The sequence below is a fragment of the Macaca fascicularis genome, chromosome 2 (assembly GCF_037993035.2).
Source record: "Macaca fascicularis isolate 582-1 chromosome 2, T2T-MFA8v1.1".
Classification (NCBI taxonomy): Eukaryota; Metazoa; Chordata; class Mammalia; order Primates; family Cercopithecidae; genus Macaca; species Macaca fascicularis.
In genome coordinates this window covers 88,321,580-88,345,988 of record NC_088376.1, presented here as the reverse complement: position 1 = coordinate 88,345,988, position 24,409 = coordinate 88,321,580, and the positions used below count along the sequence as shown (strand labels likewise).

At 38.3% G+C, this 24,409-nt stretch overlaps 1 long non-coding RNA gene across 1 annotated transcript in view; it reads left to right on the top strand.

Annotated features, from left to right (window-relative positions):
* The first annotated feature begins 812 nt into the window (after positions 1–812).
* The window catches only part of LOC135969512 (uncharacterized), a 47,571-nt gene continuing 23,974 nt past the window's right edge, over positions 813–24,409 (top strand). The window contains exons 1-2 of the long non-coding RNA XR_010584775.1: positions 813–902; positions 1,820–2,010. This is a non-coding gene — a long non-coding RNA (uncharacterized lncRNA). The remainder of the gene's footprint in view (positions 903–1,819; positions 2,011–24,409) is intronic.

Below are 24,409 nucleotides of genomic sequence, written 5' to 3'. Positions count from 1 at the left end.
TTGGCACTGAAAATGATTCCATCTATGTTAATAAAGGCATAAAACAATTGTAATAAATTTCTACCTTATCTCTTCCAATTTGGCTCCTGAATTTTCTAACTCTATGTGCATGGCTGATTATGACAATTCAGAATTCTTTTTCTGAAAATTATGATGCATATATAAACTCGGGCACCTAACTCAAGAGTAGCTTTTAAGGAATTGATTGCCATACGCAATCAATTGAATGTAAACTTATGTCATTGAAGAATGCATATGGGTGGAAAGGTTGTACTAGCAAAATCTAATGAAGAAAATGATGTATTAGAAATACAGAAGAGTGATGGCTTGTTCTGAGTATGTCTCTTAGGTTAGAATAGATTATCTTCTGTTATAATCTCAATATCCTTTGGTAAGAGTAACTCTGAAAATGTATGTTGGTGCCAAAGCAACATCACTGTGTATTATTTATGTAAATATGTTTCTAAAGTAGTAATCAGAAGACCATGAAATTCTTTAAACATCTGTTAGAATTAGGGAGTGGTAGAAATCTAAATTAGGCTGTTGGAATATTGCAGTATTGCTACCAGATAATAGAAAGTCCATAGGCAATTATATGAAGGGACAATTCTTGAAAAACAGATTCTTGATTTTTTTCTTGGCATACACTTTCTAATTAGTTTTACTTTAGCACCTTTCTTTTTTATAGTTTGCCAAAATGTACTATCTTTTATTCACAGCTTTTGGTCCCAGGATTATTCAACCTAGCTCATAAAAGAAAACAATATTGCATTTCTAAGCATTTGTTCCTAGAATTGGCAAGTTTAGTCGAAAAAAGCTGGAATGACATTAAAACAACACCCTGTCATCTTTCAATCAGTCCTTAGCTGAAGTTAAAATCCCACTCATTCTACATGATCCAGGTAAAGATCTTCTTCCTTAAGGCACTTCACTGCTTCAGGCCTCTGTGGTTTGCTTTTTCCCTAAAAATCCTTAAATGTTTGGCACCCATAAACACTAAATTGAGTTTTCAGTATTCAATTCACTCATTCATCCAACACTATTTGATTGTCTGCTGGATGCCAGTCATGGGGCTAAGCTCTGTAGATACAAGGATGAAAAGGACTCTGACCACATTCTTAGTATAAGAGGGAAATAAACATGAAAAGTGATAGTTACGGTACAGTCTGATAAGCACTGTCTTAAAAATTGGAAGATTATCACACATTGACAATTATAAAATTATGGAGATGTGTTCTCTCTTTAGCTGTTAGTTAAGTCCCTAAAATGCTTTATGCTTTGTCTCCCTGTATTACCATGCTGATCTGTTCATAATGCCTGTTGTTAATTAAGTCTTCTTGATAAAATGTTTTTCTCTTACTGTGCTCTTCTCTTATTTTTTTTCCCCATTCTTTCCATTTCGTACTGTGAACAGTGAGAAGGCATTTCTTCTCAGCCCAGTACTACTACTTTGAGTTAGTAGAGGGGAGCGGTTAAAAATTCAGGCTCAGGGTAGAGATTACCTGCATTTGAATCTAGGTCCAGCCACTGGATAGCCTTTTAACATAGGCAAGTCATGCAAACTCACAGTGCCCAAATCTCCTCATCTGCAGAATGATGAGGAACAGCACCTGTTCCACAGTGTTCTTGTTAGGATGAAATGAGATACTGTGTGTAAAGTGCTTGGCATATAATAAGCACTGTGCAAATAGTGGCATTATTATTTGACAGCAGAACAGAGGCCAGACATTTCTTCAGTTTATAATTTAGGACCAAATAGAAATGCTATTAATAAGAAATATATTGTTTTTATTTTTGATTGCACATGACTGCTGGAGAGCCTCTGTAGCATAGAGTAAGTAGCCCCTTAGCAAGAACCAAAATGGAGGGTATGGATGAGGCTCAGATCATCACCATCTGGAGAATAGAGACAGTGCCTGAGTCACCAGGAAATCTGTCCCCTGCTCATCCCAGAATCCCCAATCTTTGACTTTTTAAGGGAACATGTGACAGATAATGCCATCTGAGAAGGTAAGCAGCAGATCTTCTAAGTGGTAGAATTGAGATTTCAACCTTTGGCTCTCTGACTTTAAAACATGATTTTTCCCCTCCATAAATAAAGTGTGTTCCCAATGGGACAAGGATCCAATGAATGAGTATGTAGGAAAGAGACTTGTACAGAAGATGCTGTGATAAAGTGGTCTTAGCAAGAATTGGGAGCAGACATGGGAGTGTGGGATGTCATCTGTTGTCTAGGGCAATGACGATGTAGAACAGGGACAATATTTCTTAGTAGTGCTGCCATATGCTTAGATACACCCTAAGCTTTGTTGGTATGAAGTAGTCTGTAAGATGATTGGCTGTTGGTAAAACCACAATCAGTATTGGCCTTTAAGTTATACTGTGTTGATATTCAATATTGACTCTGCTGGAGTGTCATATAGATTTGCTTTTTCTTCTCAATGTTGTGGCATGACATTGCCTTAAATTCTAATAGATTATTAGTGTTTTAAAAGAGTGTGTCATTTTATATTCATATTAATGAAATTCTGATGTTGTTAAGGATCACACAAGGTTGTCAAGAAAAGACAGAATTCATACAATGCGCTTCCTACAATGCTCTTGGCTAAAGGGCTTTCACCACTGGCAGGACCTTGTTACAACAGCCCTACCTTCCTGGATTCCCACAGCCTGGACCCTGAGGGCTGCCACGGAGCCAGGCTCCCGTATGGCATGGGTTTGGGGAAGAAGCCAGACAGGGTTCTTAGCAGGAATATAAATTGTGTGAGGAGTCATAAAAACTAGATAAGGAATGTGTTGTTCAGTAGTTAAAGATGTGCTGGCCTTAGTTTAACTATTTTAAACCCTTAGAAGGATTTGGAAAATGAATTGAGAGCTGGTTTGTTATTTTTGCCCCCATGAGTCTTTCTTTGTTTGTCTTTTTAACAAGCACAACGGCTTTAGAAATCCTGTCTCTAGTGATGTTTACTTCTTTTCTACTTGGGAAACATTCTAAGGCTCACAATGGTACTTGTGGCACCCTAGCACATTTCCCCACCTCTTATCCCCCATCCCTCCCAATATAAAAAGAAAGAAAAGGAAAAGCTACTGACCGCACCTGAGGCTTTGTCAAAACTCTTTGGCACAATTCAGTGCCTGCAAATGTTACAGGAGGATGTGCAGATAGATGCAAAAGGGCGTTTGTCAAATCAAGAGAACACTATTCAACCGAGACGCATTTCCAGCTCTCTGTTATGTGGTTGCCTTGAGAATAATTATGTACAAGCACTGCTTGGATCTTATGGTGACCTGGCTAGGGGAAGAAGATTCTGGGAATAAACAGCAGCTAAGCAGCAACAGAGCTTGCCGTCTGTTTAAATAGTGCTCTGTAAATGTCTTCAGGTAGCCTGTCTAAACCCTGGAATTTTATTTTCTTCAGGGCTGCTAACCATCTCTCTGTGCTACCAAACTGTATAGGAGAAACCTTTGCATTTTATCTTTTAAAAACCTGCTTTTCACTCCTCCCTACATACAACTACCATCACATATTTCATGATTATCTCAGACTCTTTTAGCATTTGCATGTGGTTAGTTTTCTTTCGTTATTTACTAGCCTTGAATGAATCTGTAGCCTTTTATATTTTATAGATATTATATAAAACACATCATGTTTGTTTCATAAAGATCTTGTTTTTCAACACTGATGACTGTAGATGCGTAGTTTTTGCAGCATGCTAAATCTTAATCTCCATTTTGTATTTTCTGGTTAAAATCATCTCTGTAAAACATCAATAAAAGAGAGAAAGCACAGTTTTTTTCCAGGTGCTCCCAGGTTGATCTTGTACAGTAGAAAGGTACAAGACTTCACATATATTTATCCAATCTAGAAAAATTTATTACACATCTGATTCTGAGTGAAAATACAGAATTACTATCTTTAACTTTCAGGAAGCAAGGACTATAGTAGCTTTTTTGTGTGTGTGCTAATGGAAAATCTCCATTATTCCATAATTTTTGGAGCCTGTTGCCAAATTTGGTGGAGCATGAATAGAGCTCTGCTTTTATCTTTCATGGTGCTTGAATCTTCGCTCTCTTTCTTGGCTTTGGAGAAGTGTACAGTTGTTTTTTCCTTCTTCTTTTCTCAGTCCTTCTCTGAAATTCTTGGATGGCTTGTTTGCCTCTGTTCACTGTTTTATGGCTTTAGAGCTCAATTTTATATCTCCTTCCCTGACATCTCTCATGAGCTCCAGTACCTGGTGGAATTTCCACCTTAGACTTGGCCTGTCTAACATTGACTGAGCTCACATCTTCCTCACTCCATCTTTCAGCACATTTGTGCCAAAGTTGTTTGCTGCCTCCTTTAGTCAGGCTCCAGAGGGCTTTACTAAGATTTCTATCATTTATCTTGATTGTGCCTGATTTAAAAAATGATTTAAATAATAAGCTCATCTTACTTTTAATTCTAAATCTTCCTGGATGGGTTTGAATTCAAAGTTTTCTTTTGTTTATTCAAAATCCACTGTCTAAAAATTTTCACTTGTGTTGAAGGTTTATGAAAAACTGAAAAGTATGAACAAATTTAAAAATATATACTTTCTACATGCTTAAAAGGGTCTTAGAAGTCATTTGGTAAAATTACTCATTACATAGATGAATAATTCATTGTAGACTGTAGTGAGTTGGGTTTCTAGGCCCTTGGTGAAGCTTTGCTTTTACTAAATATAATGAGAAAAGTATGGTTGTTAATGAATTACATATTCCACATCTCTATGTACATTCATGTTTATTTCTTCATTCATAACATTTTGAATCTTCAGACCTATAAGAGGATCATCTTTTGGGAATTATATGCTTTATATTTGCAAAAGTCTATTTCTAAAAGTCTGACCTGAGTTTCACATAACTTGAGTATATTGCTTTCTTTCAGAGAACATTTGTCTTTGGGCCTCATCACACGTTGTTTCTTGTGTGGAGACCTGTCACATGGCCAGTCTCAAATCATTAGCCAAGTCCAAGTTTTGCAATAACCAACTCATGAATAATGACACAATAATGGGAATTGAGCAGCAATATAAATTATGTTAGATTTAGCAAACCACACGTTATGAACACATTAAAAAAAGAAATACCGTTCCACTTTTAGAATGACCCTATTATGTGATGAAAAAGGAACTGAAGAGAATGTGGGCACTGCTAACTTCTAGAAGTAAGGAAAGTACACTTAGATATGGGCATAATTTTTGGTGAACTGAAATTCCTGTCCTCAAAGTAATAAAATTTGATTCATTTCTCTAAATGATCATCTCTAAATAGATCTATACAATACTAAGTACCTACTGGCTTATATGGCTGTAGTTCCTCATAGTTATTTGAAATGAGCCTGTGGTGATGGTTTGAGGCTAATATAATTATTTTCTTCCACTGCGGGCAAGGTATAAATCCTCCAGGACTTCTGAAATGCCCTTTTATACTCCTTTCAGGAAGGTAAAATGATCACTTTATCAAATCCATGTCCGTAGGAATTGCATTTCTATGTATGCTGTTTGATCTTATTAGATCAAATCATTTTCTATGGATCAACTTGTCTCAGTCTTCATTTCTTTTAAGAGGAAGGAGTTATAAAGACTACGGTGGGGATATTTCACTTGGTTTGCACACTATTGGTAAAGGATAAATGATAAAAGAGGATATAATCATGACTCATACAAATATAAAATAGATACATGTCAACATTTTTATTTCACTCACTAATTAGTGAAGGAACTGGAACAGTTGTAAAATTGGTTGCTACAAAGGAGAATTTAAACAGCCAACCAATACACAAGCTCATCAGAAAGGCTGATTTAAATTTGCTTAATAGATACAAAGCTAGCTTCTTCAACAGTGGGAGAGGGAAGTCGATTGAATTTCCACTGGACAGAGTTTATTTGCATGCCTCTAACCAAGAATTATTTGCATTGCTATCAGTTTTCTGCAGGTTAATGTATACCTCTACAGAATTATAAAATAGCTGAAGACAATGAAAAGCACAAACTTCACAAAATTAGATAACCTTGGGTGTGTTCTAAACAATGCATTGTTTTGCATTAATGACACCCTTAGCCTTTTGGTCTACTTCATTAGCTTTCCCAGTTTTTCCCTACAGATTGCCCTCTTCTTTTGGCTTTAATTTTTTCAATGGTTTTGGGGAAGGTAACACCCAATTTATGTTTCAGAATAATTTTTATTATCTCTGCTTAAGCCTTTTGTTCCCTCGTCTTCAAGTCCAGCTTAGGCAACTAGTCACCCTCCTCGCGAAGAGCATATCCCCAAATTGGAAAATAATCCTTCAGGACATCTGAACATAAGTACATTTGGCTTACTTGGTGAAGCAGTGGTCTGAATAGAATAAGACTACATGGAAGGAGGCGAGTGTTCGACATTTTAAAATGCATTTTAAGAAAAATTAATTTTGGGTCTTTTTGCTTACCATATTTATTTGCTATGTATTTTATTATTATTTTTTGAGACAGGGTCTTGCTCTGTCACTCAGGCTGGAGTGCAGTGGCACAATCATGGCTTACTGCAGGCTCTACCTCCCGGGCTCAAGCAATTCTACCACTTCAGTTTCTTGAGTAGCTGGGGCTACAAGAGTGTGCCACCACACCCAGCTAATTTTTTATTTTTTTGCAGAGATAGGGGTCTCACTATGTTGCCCAAGCTGGACTTGAACTCCTAGGTTCAAGCAATCTTCCTACCTTGACCTCCCAAAGTGTTGGGATTATAGGCATGAACCACCATAGTCACCATACACTGCTATGCATTTTAGAGTAGTTAATACAATTGTGACAAATTACAGTGGGAGGTAAATCAATGAATATTGTAAAACATTAGCAAAAATTCAAGGTCATATGGTCCAAACATCTAAACAGTTCTATTGTTACTTCACTAATGAATTAATTCATTTATTCACTAGATCTGAAGCTCGGTAAAGGCAATAACTTCACCTATTTTGTTCCCTATTGCCTCCCCAAAGCCTTGCACAGTGTTGGAGGCATAGTATATTTGTGATATACACTTATCCAGTGAAATTTTAAGAGTAATTTATTAACCACCTACTCTTTATCTGACACTATGATAGGTGCTGGGGGTTAAAAATAAATATATAATATTCATTATGATTAATGTTTTAGAAAAGTTCCTCATCTTTTATTGGATCTTTTCCCTCAAAGGAATTTGTCCTTGATGAGATAATTTTAGGCATTATGGCAGACTAACTGGAGAACAGTCTGAGTTTTCCCCAAATCACACCATATAGGCAAGTTTCTTTTGAATGTGTGGTTAATATTATCTCTACTGGGATCTCCCCAAGCAGTATGCTGGGTGTCACCCACATGGAGACATTGGAGGTTGCTGAGATATAGACCGCTGGCTTCAATGGCAGCAGTTCAAGTTCTTCTAGCAACCCTTCACCGTGTTTCTGAGTCTGATCAGAGATTCTTCCTCTTATAGTAGCCTAAGAAGAAGAATCACTACTACCGATTAGTATGTGCCAGAATCTAGGCTAAGCACTTTGTAACTTATATCTCATTTAATCCTTATACCTAGCCTGTGGAGTAGGTGAGAAGTTAAGGTTTATTATTTCATTAATGCAGCTAGTGAGTGGCAGGGTTAGGACATGATTTGAGGTCTGCCTGAAGTCAAAGGCCATACGCTTTGAACTGTGTAGCCTCAATATCTAGAACTGATGTGATGAGAATATGGCTGAGTCTATGTTGAGTGTTTTTGGGTCTGCATGAGTGGATGTGGGAGAAGCAGGATTCTTTTTTCTTCATTCATGATGCAATAAAGACAAAATGTGCATTATCCATTTTTGCTCTGCTGTAGACTTCTCTCCATCTAGGCTCCTGTTGAAAAATTACATAGTGACTCTGACAATTGAATCAAGACTTCTATTAAGACCCCAGAGAGGTCAGCCTTTCATACAATGGCATTTCGACCTTCTCTTCCACCCTCAGCCAGAAGAGTTCTGAAATAGCTGCTGTCTGCCCATAAGTCATCCTTCAAACCTTTGTATTTACAGGACAACTTGGCATTTTTCTTTTATTCATCTTTCAAAATTTCCAATACCCTTAACATTTGATTTTTTCTCTCAGAATTTACTTCTCTGAAAATGTCTACATTTTGGCTTCCTTTAGTTTCGTTTCCAATTTTGAACTCAGTGTGCTCCTCTGAAATCATTTCCCTCCTTCTAATTAACCTGACTCCATTACATACACATTCCCTATTCTTAGCTTCATTGTATCATCTACATAAATTACTAAAGTTATTTCAGCTTTATCTCAGACCTCCTTTAACACCTACTCTTCAGAATTCTTGGTTTCTTGCCATTATCCCTGATTAGCCTCAAATCTCTCTCTCTCTTTTTTTTTTGAGACAGAGTCTCTCTCTGTGGCCCAGGCTGGAGTGCAGTGGCATGATCTCTGCTCACTGCAACCTCTGCCTCCTGAGTTCAAGCAATTCTCCTACCTCGGCCTCCCGAGTAGCTGGGATTACAGGCACATGCCACCATGCCCAGCTAATTTTTGTATTTTTATGGTAGAGACGGGGTTTCAACATGTTGGCCAGGCTGGTCTCGAATTCCTGACCTTGTGATCCACCTGCCTCAGCCTCCCAAAGTGCTGGGATTACAGGCATGAGCCACCACACCCCCAAATTCTTTTGATTATCTCTTTCTAACATCCCAACTAATGTGAACTGAGAGGAAAAAAAAAAAAAGAAAAAAGAATGTGTGGAAAACTAGAATAAATTCTATAAAGATTTACATAGTCATTTAGTTTTTATAAACAGACTCTACTCAACTTTGTTGGTCTAAGTTCTAAAAGGTACCTTTGGGGTAAAAAATAACTACATAGCATATTATAGCAAAATAACTATGTTTTAAGAGTTTAATTTTCAATTTTTATTTGATCTGTGACTATTTCAATGTAATGGTTTATGTATGCTCCTTTTGTTTTAACTTTTTTTTTGTAGAAAATTTCAAAAATATACAAAAATAGGATAGAATTAACAGCCATGTAGCTGTCACTTAGTTTTAACTATTTACAACTCATGACCAGTCTCATTCCATCTACTTCCTCCTTCCTCCTGAAGTGTTTGGAAACAAATTCCAGACATCATATCATTTTATATAAGTATTTCAGTATGTATTGCTAAAGGAAAAGCAATACTTTGGGAAAAATCATAACTGCAACTAAACATTTTCTTAAAGATCATCAAGTAATAGCCAATGTTCTAATGTCCTTGTCTTATTTATTTTACAGTTTGTTTGCTTCAATCAAAATCAAGTTCATGAATTGAATTGGTTGTTATATTTTGTGTCTTTTTAATATGTAGACTCTCACTCATCTCTTTATTGCCATCAATTCATTTGTCGAAGAAGTCAAATTATTTGTTTTATGGTGTTTCCAACAGTTTGGATGTTATTGATTGTATCCCTGTGGTGTGTTAAATGTATTGCTTTAGCATTTATATTTTCTCTAAATTGGTGATCTGATTCAGATCACCTTAACCAGATTCAGGTTTGACTTCTTGGGAAGGTTACTTCATAGGCAGTATTGTGGACTTTCATCAGGAGGTAGCACAATGGCTGGTTATCTCTCTTTTTATGATGTTAGTGACCATTGGTTTTCACATCCTAGATTCACAGAGCAACCAAATAAGGACGATTGAGTGAATGGCTAAAGAAATAAATATGTTCGAATCTGTACCCATCTCATGTCTTTCCCGATGTAAGTATAGAAATTAAGATTATTCGAAGATCATAATAAGTTCTACCTCCTCCAAATAAATATCATTTTTTTCAATAAAGTTTCCAAGGACCTAGATAATTTAGGATTATCTTGTCCAATGAGACCTTGGAATATTTGTGTTTGGAGTCACTGTGGAAGACACATGCACATATTTTAGAAAGCTGAGGAGCAAGCTGGCATTCTCTAGATAAGATTAAAGAACACGGCTAGATGTATACTTTTTTAGGTGAGGGAGGGAAATGATCTGGGCACACACAAAATAAGCTGTTAACAATGATTATCACTGGTGAGAATGAGTGGGGGAGATGGGAAAGTTTGTCATTTCATTTTGTACCTGTCTATTGTTTGAACTTTCTCCATGATTATCTAGATGGGATCATGTTCATTTCGATTTTCTTCCTTGTATTTATATAGTTAAACATGTAGTAAATGCTAAATAAATGAATGAGTAATTAATTAAATTAGAAAGCTATTTAAGACACTTGTCTGGATGGAGATGCTTCCCATTCTTTTTTTTTTTTTTTTTTTTTTTTTGAGATGGAGTCTGACTCTGTCACCCAGGCTGGAGTGCAGTAGCTCGACCTCGGCTCACTGCAAGCTCCATCTCCTGGGTTCACGCCATTCTCCTGCCTCAGCCTCCCGAGTAGCTGGGACTACAGGCGCCGCCACCACATCCGGCTAATTTTTTGTATTTTTAGTAGAGACGGGGTTTCACCGTGTTAGCCAGGATGGTCTCGATCTCCTGACTTCGTGATCCACCCGCCTCGGCCTCCCAAAGTGCTGGGACTACAGGCGTGAGCCACTGTGCCCAGCCGATGCTTCCCATTCTTAAGGAACTTACCTGGTTGGAGAAAAAAAACAAAACTAGGACATAGCACTTATGTTTATCAGCATACTTACTGCACGTATGCTAGGCACTGGGGGTGTTACAAGAGAAAAGATCATATTTCTTTTTAAGATTTCCCATAGGACTTTCATCAACTCTACTGTGTAGGAGAAGCGATCAATCATCAGGCCTCTGCCCATGCTCCCGAGCACATCACCTATAGGCTCTGAAAGCCCCAAGATCTCAACTGGCTTCCTGTAAGCCTCTGTACCAGCTGCCTTGCACCCTAACCTAACTTGAAGGCATCCTGCCCCAGGCTGCTTCTCTCCCACTGCAATTCTCCTCTGCACTGCTCTCTTTGCTTTGTACAACTCCGGACTCTCTGGAACCTCTGAACATTGCTTTTTACCTCGTTTTAATTAAACCAGTTTCCCCAGTGGCATGGCTCTCCTTTTTGATCTCCTTAAGGGACAGGTTGATTTTACTTCTTTGGTAATATTCCCCTTCAGAGGCTTGAGGCGCCTTCAAACTATAAACTTATACACGATAATTTTTCTTCTCTCTTAGAAAAAGGATAAATTTATAATGGCTCTGTTAACTAAGGTTTTTAATAAGCTACACCAATATTAATGTGTACCCTTTTCCTGGAAGATATATTTTACTTACAGAAAAGAATGAAATATGCATTTTCAAAATTTTTGTAAGAATTTTCCAGCCCCAAATCATTCTGGTTGGAGGTTTAATGTGGGACCTGACCAGTGAGCCCATTTCAAATAAAGTAGGGAGCTGTGACTCCCCTCACTGCACATAAGAACTTACGTCCCAGGAGAAGAAAGGGGCAAGGACCAGCACAGCTCTTAAAGCTGGTGGAACCCATCCTCAGTACCACTTTCCACAGGGCATTGGGTTAGGAAAAAAGTCTAGATCTGCTCAGACAGCTGAAAAGAAAAAGGAGAAAAAGAAACCTAACAAGCAGAGTGCTAAAATCGATGTGCCCAATGTGAGAAAACAATAAAAGGTGCATCCCTTGTGAATTTATTTAGTTTCCAATAACAGAAAGTTCACCTAAAAGACTGATGTAAGTAGGCATTTATTCTGCTTATGAAACAAAACATCCAGAGGTGAGATTTTTCTGGTATCAGTTCAGTTGCTCAAGTTATCATCAGAGATTACATTGATTTCTCCTCTTTTGTTCTGCTACCTTACTTTGTTGATCATATAAATATACATGTTTGCTGCATCTTTATCACAAGATGTGCCAGATATTTTGTCCACATTGACAGAAGAAAGAGGAAGCACATCCAATCATTCTCAACCTCTGTCTTCAGGAAGACAAAAGTCACCAACTTCCTCAAGCAAATGTTGCTTTATGCCTCATTGGCTCAAGCTGCATTCTCTTGGCACCCTCAGATGTAAGAGAAGCTGGGAGGCCAGGGAGCAGTCATTGTCTCACCTGAGACTGGATGTGTGGCAACATTAGGCAGTGATCTGTTAGCAAGGAACAAGCTGTGAAGCGAGGGTGGCAGGTGGAATTACAGGTAGGCAACTATGAAAGACAGCAGAATCTGTTTGATACCTAGGCCTTTTGGAATCCTGGAGTGTCTGTCCTCACTACTTGTTTTAAAAAATCTCAAACAAAGCTCAGACTGGAGTATGAAGTCACTGATTTTCACACGTGCCTAAGATTATTTGACACTGAGGATTTTGGGGATATGTGAAAAGCAAATCCTAGGTCCAAATAAACTCCCTTGTGTTGAGCTGGGAGGTGCCTTTTCCTGGGAACTGTGGAGAAAGATGATCCTAGGTCCAAATAAACTCCCTTGTGTTGAGTTGGGAGGTGCCTTTTCTTGGGAACTGTGGAGAAAGATGATGTAGTGAGTTAGAGTTTATTTTTTTCTCTTTTTGGCACTGTCTATCCCAAATGCCTGTCTCTTCTTTTCATGGGAGTATGGTAGGAAAAGTAACTCACTCATATCTTATCAATTATAACTATAAACTTTATTTTTTATATATGTGAGTTAATTTTTCTATTTTTGTCTGTGATTCTGAAGAAAAACCTGTGATCTTGGAATCTTTTACTTTATGCAAACATAAAAGAGGCTAATTTAGCTACAGTTGTGTTTATAGAGATCAAGGGTAAAAATGGTTTTGTGGAAAAGATGACTCATAAACATAATTTAAAAAACTCGATAACATAAAGTACCTAAGTTTAAAACATAAAGTTATCTTTTAAAGATTCTAATTGAAAGACAAATGGGTGCTAGCTAGTCCAGGAAAAGATGAAGAGCTTGTTTGAAAGATTAGGTGGTTGTAATCTTTATTATTTCCAAGATGCATTTCCACTGAGTGGGCTAAAAAATCCTATTATGAGTTCCATCCTCTGTATCAGAACATTTTAAAAGAAACCTGCCAAGATGAGGGGAAATTCCCTTTTATTTGCCAGGATCTAATTAATGAATTGGGGGTTTTGGAAAGCAGTGAAACATGCATTCACAGCTCTAAGAGATAGAAATCAGTTAAAAGATTTGTTTTCCATCCAAATTCTTCCATAAGTTTGGAGCTAATATGATACAGTCTTCCAAAATCTAGATCGTTGACAGTTAGGATGTCCAATCACAGTTGTTTTTATTTGAAATATTGAAATGTGTAGGAGTTTCTTTATGAAATATTTGAAGAAGTAAGCGTACATATATTTTCTTGACTTAAATAATAAAAAATTTCTAGAACATTATATAAGTTAATTTCTATTCCTTGTTTTGAGTCAAATAAGTTATGTCTTGGGATAAAACGGCCTTGGTTGGGAGCTAAGCTTGCTTTTTTTTTTTTTTCTTGAGATGGAGTCTCCCTTTGTTGCCCAGGCTGGAGTGCAGTGGCACGATCTTGGCTCACTGCAACCTCTGCCTCCTGGGTTCAAGCGATTCTCCTGCTTCAGCCTCCCTGAGTAGCTGGGACTACAGGCACATGCCACCATGCCCAGTTAATTTTGTTTTTTTTTTTTTGATTTTTAGTAGAGACGAGGTTTCATCATGTTGGCCAAGCCGGTCTTGAAGTCTTGACCTCAGGTGATCCTCCTACCTTGGCCTCCCAAAGTGCTGGGATTACAGGTGTGAGCCACCACTCCTGGCCAGGCTTGCTCATCCTTATTGCACATTTCTCTGCACACCCATATGCCTCCACCCAAGTGAAAAACCCATGCCCTTGAGAGGCTTGTGACTCTGGCATATTCTCTACATCTCTGCATTGTTGTCATCCTTGAACACTCAGATGCCATTTGTTGAAGTCTTCAGCAATAAACTCACAGATGTCATGTCCATGTCCTGTCCTGTCATAATCCTAGCTCCAACTCTCTGACCATTCAGTCCTAGAATACAAATGACTTTGACCTACCTCTGCCTCATGTCTGTCAGTGTTCAGTCCACTTCAGTCCACACATGCTTTACAACACTTTGAGACTTTTAGGCTCCCCTCACTCTGAAATCCTCTCTTGGCACCTGTGGCACTTTCTAGCTTTTTTCCTGTTCTCTGGATGGGTCTTCTTAGTCTTTTTTAAAGCTCCTAATTCTCCATGCCTCCCTTGAATCTTGTTTCTCAGGCTTCAGTCTGTGTGTTTTCCTTAGGCCAGCTCATCCTTCGCATGGCTTCAATTAGCACCTGATGAAAACAAAAATCTACAGCTGCAGTTCAGTACTCATCCTTGAACTCTAGGGCCCTATCAAACTTCATCCTGGGTCTCTCAATTTGAAAGTCTAATCTCAAACTCCCCATGTACCTCCTGCACTCATTGCCTTCACCTTCCACACCACCATTTCGCCATTGACCATTTTACAGCTCTGGCTCCTGTTTTCCATGTCTCAGTGTTGGCATCTGGTTGCCCAAGCTATAAACCCAGACGTTTTCTTTCACCCTTTCCTTTCCTCCTCATTTCCTCTATAAAAAATCAATCTGGTCCTATGAATTCTCCTTTTAAAATGTATCCATAACAGCTCTCAAATGTGTTTATTGCTTTCTGTTCTTCCATTACGCATTTATAGGTGACTACTTCAATAGTTCTTGCTGCTTTCATCTTCCCTTTTTCTACTCCAAAGAGTAACTATAGCAATTAGTTTACTCCCTTTTGATAGTGCCCCAATTTTTTCTTTCTTTTTTTTTTATTATTATACTTTAAGTTCTAGGGTACATGTGCACAACGTGCAGGTTTGTTACATATGTATACATGTGCCACATTGGTGTGCTGCACCCATTAACTCATCATTTACCTTAGGTGTATCTCCTAATACTATTCCTCCCCCCTACCCCCTCCCCACAATACGACCCAGTATGTGATGTTCCCCTTCCTGTGTCCAAGTGATCTCATTGTTCAATTCTCACTTATGAGTGAGAACATGCAGTATTTGGTTTTCTGTTCTTGCAATAGTTTGCTGAGAATGATGGTTTCCAGCTGCATCCATGTCTCTACAAAGGACATGAACTCATCCATTTTTATGGCTGCATAGTATTCCATGGTGTATATGTGCCACATTTTCTTAATACAATCTGTCACTGATGGACATTTGGGTTGATTCTAAGTCTTTGCTATTGTGAATAGTGCCGCAATAAACATACGTGTGCATGTGTCTTTATAGCAGCATGACTTATAATCCTTTGGGTATATCCCCAGTAATGGGATGGCTGGGTCAAATGGTATTTCTAGTTCTAGATCCTTGAGGAATCGCCACACTGTTTTCCATAATGGTTGAACTAGTTTACAGTCCCACCAACAGTGTAAAAGTGTTCCTATTTCTCCATATCCTCTCCAGCACCTGTTGTTTCCTGATTTTTTAATGATTGCCATTCTAACTGGTGTGAGATGGTATCTCATTGTGGTTTTGATTTGCATTTCTCTGATGGCCAGTGATGATGAGCATTTTTTCGTGTCTGTTGGCTGTATGAATGTCTTCTTTTGAGAAGTGTCTGTCCATAACTTTTGCCCACTTTTTGATGGGGTTGTTTGTTTTTTTCTTGTAAATTTGTTTGAGTTCTTTGTAGGTTCTGGATATTAGCCCTTTGTCAGATGAGTAGTCTCCCATTCCTTAGGTTGCCTGTACACTCTGATGGTAGTTTCTTTTGCTGTGCAGAAGCTCTTTAGTTTAATAAGATCCCATTTGTCAATTTTGGCTTTTGCTGCCGTTGCTTTTGGTGTTTTAGACATGAAGCCCTTGCCCATGCCTATGTCCTGAATGGTATTACCTAGGTTTTCTTCTAGAGTTTTTATGGTTTTAGGCCTAACATTTAAGTCTCTAATCCATCTTGAATTAATTTTCGTATAAGGAGTAACGAAAAGATCCAGTTTCAGCTTTCTACTTATGACTAGACAATTTTCCCAGCACCATTTATTAAATAGGGAATCCTTTCTCAATTTCTTGTTTTTCTGAGGTTTGTCAAAGATCAGATGGCTGTAGATGTGTGGTATTATTTCCGAGGGCTCTGTTCTGTTCCATTGGTCTATATCTCTGTTTTGGTACCAGTACCATGCTGTTTTGGTTACTGTGGCCTTGTAGTATAGTTTGAAGTCAGGTAGTGTGATGCTTCCACTTTTGTTCTTTTGGCTTAGGATTGTCTTGGCAATGTGGGGTCATTTTTGGTTCCATATGAACTTTAAAGCCGTTTTTTCCAATTCTGTGAAGAAAGTCATTGGTAGCTTAATGGGAATGGCATTGAATCTATAAATTACCTTGGGCAGAATGGCCATTTTCATGATATTGATTCTTCCTATCCATGAGCATGGTATGTTCTTCCATTTGTTTGTGTCCTCTTTTATTTCACTGAGCAGTGGTTTGTAGTTCTCCTTGAAGAGGTCCTTTACATCCCTTGTAAGTTGGATTCCTAGGTATTTTATTCTCTTTGAAGCTATTGTGAATGGGAGTTCAATCACGATTTGGCTCTCTGTTTGTCTGTTACTGGTGTATAAGAATGCTTGTGATTTTTGCACATTAATTTTGTATCCTGAGACTTTGCTGAAGTTTCTTATCAGTTTAAGGAGATTTTGGGCTGAGACAATGGGGTTTTCTAAGTATACAATCATGTCATCTGCAAACAGGGACAATTTGACTTCCCTTTTCCTAACTGAATACCCTTGATTTCTTTCTCTTGCCTGATTGCCCTAGCCAGAACTTCCAACACTATGTTGAATAGGAGTGGTGAGAGAGGGCATCCCTGTCTTGTGCCGGTTTTCGAAGGGAATGCTTCCAGATTTTGACCATTCAGTATGATATTGTCTGTGGGTTTTGTCATAAATTGCTCTTATTATTTTGGGATACATTCTATCAATATCGAATTTATTGAGAGTTTTTAACATGAAGAGCTCTTGAATTTGGTCAAAGCCTTTTCTGCATCTATTGAGAAAATCATGGGGTTTTTGTCTTTCGTTCTGTTTATATGCTGGATTACATTTATTGATTTGTGTTTGTTGAACCAGCCTTGCATCCCAGGGATGAAGCCCACTTGATCATGGTGGATAAGCTTTTTGATGTGCTGCTGGATTTGGTTTGCCAGTATTTTATTGAGGATTTTTGCATCGATGTTCATCAGTGATATCGGTCTAAAATTCTCTTTTTTTTGTTGTATTTCTGTCAGGCTTTGGTATCAGGATGATGTTAGCCTCGTAAAATGAGTTAGGGAGGATTCCCTTATTTTCTGTTGATTGGAATAATTTCAGAAGGAATGGTACCAACTCCTCCTTGTACCCCTGGTAGAATTTGGCTGTGAATCTGTCTGGTCCTGGACTTTTTGGTTGGTAGACTATTAATTATTGCCTCAATTTCAGAGCCTGCTCTTGGTCTATTCAGGGATTCAACTTCTTCCTGGTTTAGTCTTAGGAGAGTGTAAGTGTCCAGGAAATTATCCATTTCTTCTAGGTTTTCTAGTTTATTTGCTTTTATAGTATTGTTTACTGTATTCTCTGATGGTAGTTTGTATTTCTGTGGGGTCGGTGGTGATATCCCCTTTATCATTTTTTATTGTATCTATTTGATTCTTCTCTCTTTTCTTCTTTATTAGTCTTGCTAGCCGTCTATCAATTTTGTTGATCTTTTCAAAAAACCAACCTCTGGATTCATTGATGTTTTGGAGGGTGTTTTGTGTCTCTATCTCCTTCAGTTCTGCTCTGATCTTAGTTATTTCTTTCCTTCTGCTAGCTTTTGAATGTGTTTCCTCTTGCTTCTCTAGTTCCTTTAATTGTGATGTTAGAGTGTCAATTTTAGATCTTTCCTGCTTTCTCTTGTGGGCATTTAGTGCTATAAATTTCCCTCTACACACTGCTTCAAATGTGTCCCAGAGATTCTGGTATGTTGTATCTTTGTTCTCATTGGTTTCAAAGAACATCTTTATTTCTGCCTTCATTTCGTTATGTACCCAGTAGTCATTCAGGAGCAGGTTATTCAGTTTCCATGTAGTTGAGCGGTTTTGATTGAGTTTCTTAGTCCTGAGTTCTAGTTTTATTGCACTGTGGTCTGAGAGACAGTTTGTTATAATTTCTGTTCTTTTATATTTGCTGAGGAGTGCTTTACTTGCAACTATGTGGTCAAATTTGGAATAAGTGCGATGTGGTGCTGAGAAGAATGTATATTCTCTTGATTTGGGGTGGAGGGTTCTGTTGATGTCTATTAGGTCCGCTTGCTGCAGAGTTGAGTTCAATTCCTGGATATCCTTGTTAACTTTCTGTCTCATTGATCTGTCTAATGTTGACAGTGGGGTGTTGAAGTCTCCCATTATTATTGTATGGGAGTCTAAGTCTCTTTGTAAGTCTCTAAGGACTTGCTTTATGAATCTGGGTGCTCCTGTGTTGGGTGTATATATATTTAGGATAGTTAGCTCTTCCTGATGAATTGATCCCTTTACCATTATGTAATGAATGGCCTTCTTTGTCTCTTTTGATCTTTGATGGTTTAAAGTCTGTTTTATCAGACACTAGGATTGCAACCCCTGCTTTTTTTGTTCTCCATTTGCTTGGTAGGTCTTCCTCCATCCCTTTATTTTGAGCCTATGTGTGGCTCCACATGTGAGATGGATCTCCTGAATACAGCAAACTGATGGGTCTTGACTCTTTATCCAATTTGCCAGTCTGTGTCTTTTAATTGGACTATCTAGTCCATTTCATTTAAGGTTAATATTGTTATATGTGAACTTGATCCTGTCATTATGATATTAGCTGGTTATTTTGCTCAGTAGTTGATGCAGTTTCTTTCTAGCATTGACGGACTTTACATTTTGACATGTTTTTGCAATGGCTGGTACCTGTTGTTCTTTTCCATGTTTAGTGCTTCCTTCAGGAACTCTCGTAGGGCAAGCCTGGTGGTGACAAAATCTCTAAGCATTTGCTTATCTATAAAAGATTTTATTTCTCCTTCACTTATGAAAATTAGTTTGGCTGGATATGAAATTCTGGTTTGAAAATTCTTTTCTTTAAGAATGTTGAATATTGGCCCCCACTCTCTTCTGGCTTATAGAGTTTCTGCCGAGAGATCTGCTGTTAGTCTGATGGGCTTCCCTTTGTGTGTAACCCGACCTTTCTCTCTGGCTGCCCTTAAGATTTTTTCCTTCATTTCAACTTTGGTGAATCTGACAATTATGTGTCTTGGAGTTGCTCTTCTCGAGGAGTATCTTTGTGGTGTTCTCTGTATTTCCTGAATTTGTATGTTGACCTGCCGTACTAGATTGGGGAAGTTCTCCTGGATGATATCCTGCAGAGTGTTTTTCAACTTGATTCCATTTTCCCCGTCACTTTCAGGCACACCAATCAGACGTAGATTTGGTCTTTTCACATAATCCCATACTTCTTGGAGGCTTTGTTCATTTCTTTTTACTCTTTTTCTCCACACTTCTCCTCTCGCTTCATTTCATTCATTTGATCTTCAATCACTGATACTCTTTCTTCCAGTTGATCAAGTCGGTTACTGAAGCTTGTGCATTTGTCACATAGTTCTCGTATTATGTTTTTCATCTGTATCAGTTCTTTTAAGGTCTTTTCTGCACTGATTATTCTAGTTATCCATTCATCCATTCTTTTTTCAAGGTTTTTAGTTTCTTTGCACTGGTTACATAGTTCCTCCTTTAGCTCTGAGAAGTTTGGTTGACTGAAGTCTTCTTCTCTCGACTTGTCAAACTCATTCTCCATCCAGCTTTTTTCCATTGCTGGCAATGAGCTGTGTTCCTTTGGAGGGTGAGATGCACTGTGATTTTTTGAATTTCCAGCTTTTCTGCCCTGCTTTTTCCCCATCTTTGTGGTTTTATCTGCCTTTGGTCTTTGATCATGGTGACGTACTGATGGGGTTATGGTGTGGGTGTCCTTTCTGTTTGTTAGTTTTCCTTCTAACAATCAGACCCTCAGTTGCAGGTCTGTTGGAGTTTGCTTGAGGTCCACTCCAGACCCTATTTGCCTGGGTATCAGCAGCGGAGGCTCAGAAGATAGAATATTGCTGAACAGCGAGTATTGCTGTCTGATTCTTGCTCTGGAAGCTTCATCTCAGGGGTGTACCCTGCAGTGTGAGGTGTGAGGTGTCAGTCTGCACCTAGTGGGGGATGTCTCCCAATTAGGCTTCTCAGGGTTCAGGGACACACTTGAGCAGGCAGTTTGTCCGTTCTCAGATCTCAACCTCCATGCTGGGAGATCCACTACTCTCTTCAAAGCTGTCAGATGGGGGCATGAACCTCTGGGGAGGTTTCTGCTGCTTTTTGTTTAGGTATGACCTGTCCCCAGAGGAGGAGTCTACAGAGCCAGGCCGGCCTCCTTGAGCTGTGGTGGGCTCCACCCATTTCGAGCTTCCAGGCGGCTTTGTTTACCTACTTAAGCCTCAGCAATGGCAGGTGCCCCTCCCCCAGCCTGGCTGCTGCCTTGCTGTTAGATCGCAGACTGCTGGGCTAGCAATGAGGGAGGCTCCCTGGGTGTGGAACCCTCTGGCCAGGTGTGGGATATAATCTCCTGGTGTGCCGTTTGCTAAGAACCTTGGTAAAGTGCAGTATTAGGGTGGGAGTTACCCAATTTTCCAGGTGTTGTGTGTCTCAATTTCCTTTGGCTAGGAAAAGGAATTCCCTTCCCCCTTGCGCTTTCCAGGTGAGGTGATGCCTCACCCTGTTTCAGCTCTCACTGGTCAGGCTGCACCCGCGGACCAGCTCCATCTATCTGACAAGACCCAGTGAGATGAACCCTGTACTTCAGTTGAAAATGCAGAAATCACCCGTCTTCTGTGTCACTCACGCTGGGAGCTGGAGGCTGGAGCTGTTCCCATTCGGCCATCTTGGACACGCCCCAGAATTTCTCCCCAATTTTTTCTTAACCTAAATTCCTAACTCTATGATTCATTTACAACCCTTCACTTCCTTCCATTCCTCTCCTTGCCAACTTCCAAGGTGCAGTTCATGTTATTTCGCCTCCTTGAAAACATTTTCTATTATTCCCTCTTCCATGAAGCTTCTTCCTGAGCCTTCAACTACCAGACTTCCACAAACTTTTCATCTATTTGGTAGACATCATTTTCTCTGCAAAACCTCTCTTGTTCACTCCCTGTCTGCATGTTCAGTCCCCTGCCTCTCGTGCATTCCCCTGGTTATAACACTTGTTGCTCCATAACTATTCATTGTCTTTTATCTCCATGACACCATAAGTCCAAGATTTTTGTTTTGTTTAACTTGTTTACCACTGCTTTCCCTTTGCTAAGAAAAGTGATTGGAACATAGTAAGTGCTCAATAAAAAAAATGAAAGAATGAACAAATTAGTAAGGAACACTACTAGGGATTCAAATACTGAGATCTGGAGTCAAATATGTGTGTTAGAGTTCCCTCTTCATTCTTACTAGCCCTGTGATAGTTGAAACATTTATTAATTCCTATAAAAATATGTTTAGTACTTTTCTTGTTGTTATGCACCATTCTTATGGAATGACTATACTAATGAGCGAGCTAGGTCATGAATAAGTGAAAAATAAATGAATTAATTTAAAAGTGATGGTAATTGTTGGGAAAGTGCTGTGAGGAAAGTGAGATGTAGTGTAACTCTATGGGGGAAGGGTGATGAGCAAAGGCTGAGAGGAGGTGGAATTTAGGCTGGGACATGGAGGAGAAGGAAACAGCCATGTTTAGAGCTAGGGGAAAAAGATTCCAGGAGGAAAGCACAGCAGCTGTGAGCTCCTCTGAGCTTTGTGCTTGTCTTCCTTCATCTGTAAATTAGCATAGTAATAATAAATGCCACATAGAATTACTTTAAAGTTAGAATCAGATCAATCATGGAAAGCACCTATCCCACTGTCTAATTGATAGTGAGCACTAAGCAAAGGTCAGTTGGTTTTATTATGAAGAATAAAGTAGATCAAGTTGTCCTTTTTTAAAGGGGATCTTTAGTTATGGATATTTTACTTTACATAGAGACTCAGTTTCTCTTTACTTATACCCTAAACAAATTATTATTGAGTACCTACTCTGTGTAAGGCAGTATGCTGGCGACTGTGGAAGGCTAAAGAAGTATCTAGGAACTAAGGTCTATTTTTTTACACTCTACATTTCACTTCTGTTATTTATTACTGCTTTGTCTCACCATCCATTCTAGAAGTTACCTCCCCAAGCACACACACGCACACACACAAGCACACACATATCTCTCTTTATATTTTCCCTCTGTTTGGCAGCTAGAAAATTCAGTGTACGTGGCTTTTCTTGGGTGATGACCTTATAAATCATTTGAATCACAGTTGGTATTTCTGAACATTTGAAATGCTCGCGGCAAGGAAGCCTTCACATTTCTGAAAGAAAGGCTGTCACAAATACTGAACTTTATTGAAAAAGGAGCCAGATGCTAATAGAAAATATAAATGTTATCCAAGAAAAGGTTTGCATTTGTATATTAGGAATATTTTTTGTACATAATAGCTACATGTGGTGACATTTCTTTTCTTCCTGTGGGTGTCCACTTCCAAGGAAATGATGATTGAAATGTTAGAAATGCAAAATTAATTAACACCTTGTATAGTTCATTTGGCTCCCACAGACTCAGTAATGGCTTTACTTGTATATAACTGTGTCTGTTGCCTATTTTTGACAAGTTTGGACAAAATATCTGCTCGTCACTATTTCTGGATTTCTGATGCTGCTGAGAATAGCTGCAAGGATAAGAGGTAATGAAAAGAGAACAAAATACTCTAAAATGTTATTGAGAGGGATTATGCTTCTATTTGTATGATTTTGGGTCAATCCTGGGTTTTTATTTAAAAAGAAAATATATTTTAAGGCTAATGACTTGTTTTAAAAAAACAAAGTAAACGACAATCATAATTTTTAAAACATAAAAATTGCATCTTTAAAGATGTTTTTGTAACTTGATGCCAAAGACAACCTCCCTCAATAAAGCAAGACTGATCTAAATATGACATGTGGGAAAAGGGTCCTGAAAGCTTACCTTTACTCTCTTATCCACTACTTAATTGTTCTTTTGTCTTCATCTTGCTTAGTTCTTTCTCTTTAGACGAAACAGTGCCTAAACTAACCCAAACAGGAGGGATCTTATCCTTTAAACTTACATTTTTAGAACAGTTTTAGTACGTAGTTGTAGGGCTGATTGCAAAACAGATTTTATCAAGTTTATGGTTTGATGACTCTATATTAGGCTATATTTCTCTGATACGAGAATGACCATTTGTTATGTGTGTATATATATGTGTGTGCATAAATATTAATGTGTATATATTTGTGGGCATAAATACAAATATATAAATTTATGTGGGTATATGTGTGTATGTTTAAACCTTGATGAGAATTTTTGATTACTTGTAAACTTTCTCAATTTTTTTACATGATGTTAACATTGCATTTCCAAAGTCATAGGTTGGAAATATTTGGAGAACAGTTGGTTTATAAGGTATCAGAGTTTAATGCTGTGAAATTTGAGGTGAACTGTTGTCGGTAATTGTCTTCAGAAATACAATATGCTGGTAAAGTTGTTGTTAGATCCTAAGAGGATTATAGAACAAAGAAGGACAACTATTGTTTGTTTATTAATTTAATATTTTTTGAGCACCTGTAAGTACCACAAGTTGTGCTAAGTTCCAGAGTAGCAAATTGTAGTTGCCCTGGTCTTTAGCTGCCTATCATGTTGCCATCTTTACTCTTTCTCTTGGTATCAGCACACCCTTTCCTCACTTTTGGTCCCGTTGGGGTAATAATTATGATGCCAACGTCTCCTGAGCTCTTGGTGACAGATATTTGACTTAGGCTGGGCTAATCGTAGTACCTGACATAAATTCACAGAAGTGCCTATAACTTATAGGGGAATTAATCTGTGGGACATTTGGGAAAAAAAGATTTGCTTTCCTTTGGAGTTACTAATCTAAGTTTACATAATCCAGAATGTATTAGTTAGTAAACTAGTAGTTTTCCTTTTATGCCTAAATTAGAATTTGATTTCTATCTGTCGTAGCTAAAAGTCTCGATTAATGAAATTGTGGATGCAGAGATGTACAAAGTAAGGTTTTAGTCCTTAAGTAATTCTGTTTGATTAGAATAGACTCATGAAACAATAGTTCCAATGTAATATGAAAAGCATTATTTTTGGTGTATGTATAGCAAAGTGGAACCAGAGAGGAGAAAGAAACTTGGCTGGCGAAGACTTCAGAGAATGATATTTGAGCTAGGGGTTAAATTATGTGTGGATAGTCATGAAAGCAAAATGAGAGAGAAGGGATACGTAAGGCCTAAGAAATAGCATGTCAAAACGTAGGAATCAGAAAATGCATGATGTATTGGGGAACTGCAAGAAGCTCTATATTTTCACTGTTGCATAGACTGTGAATA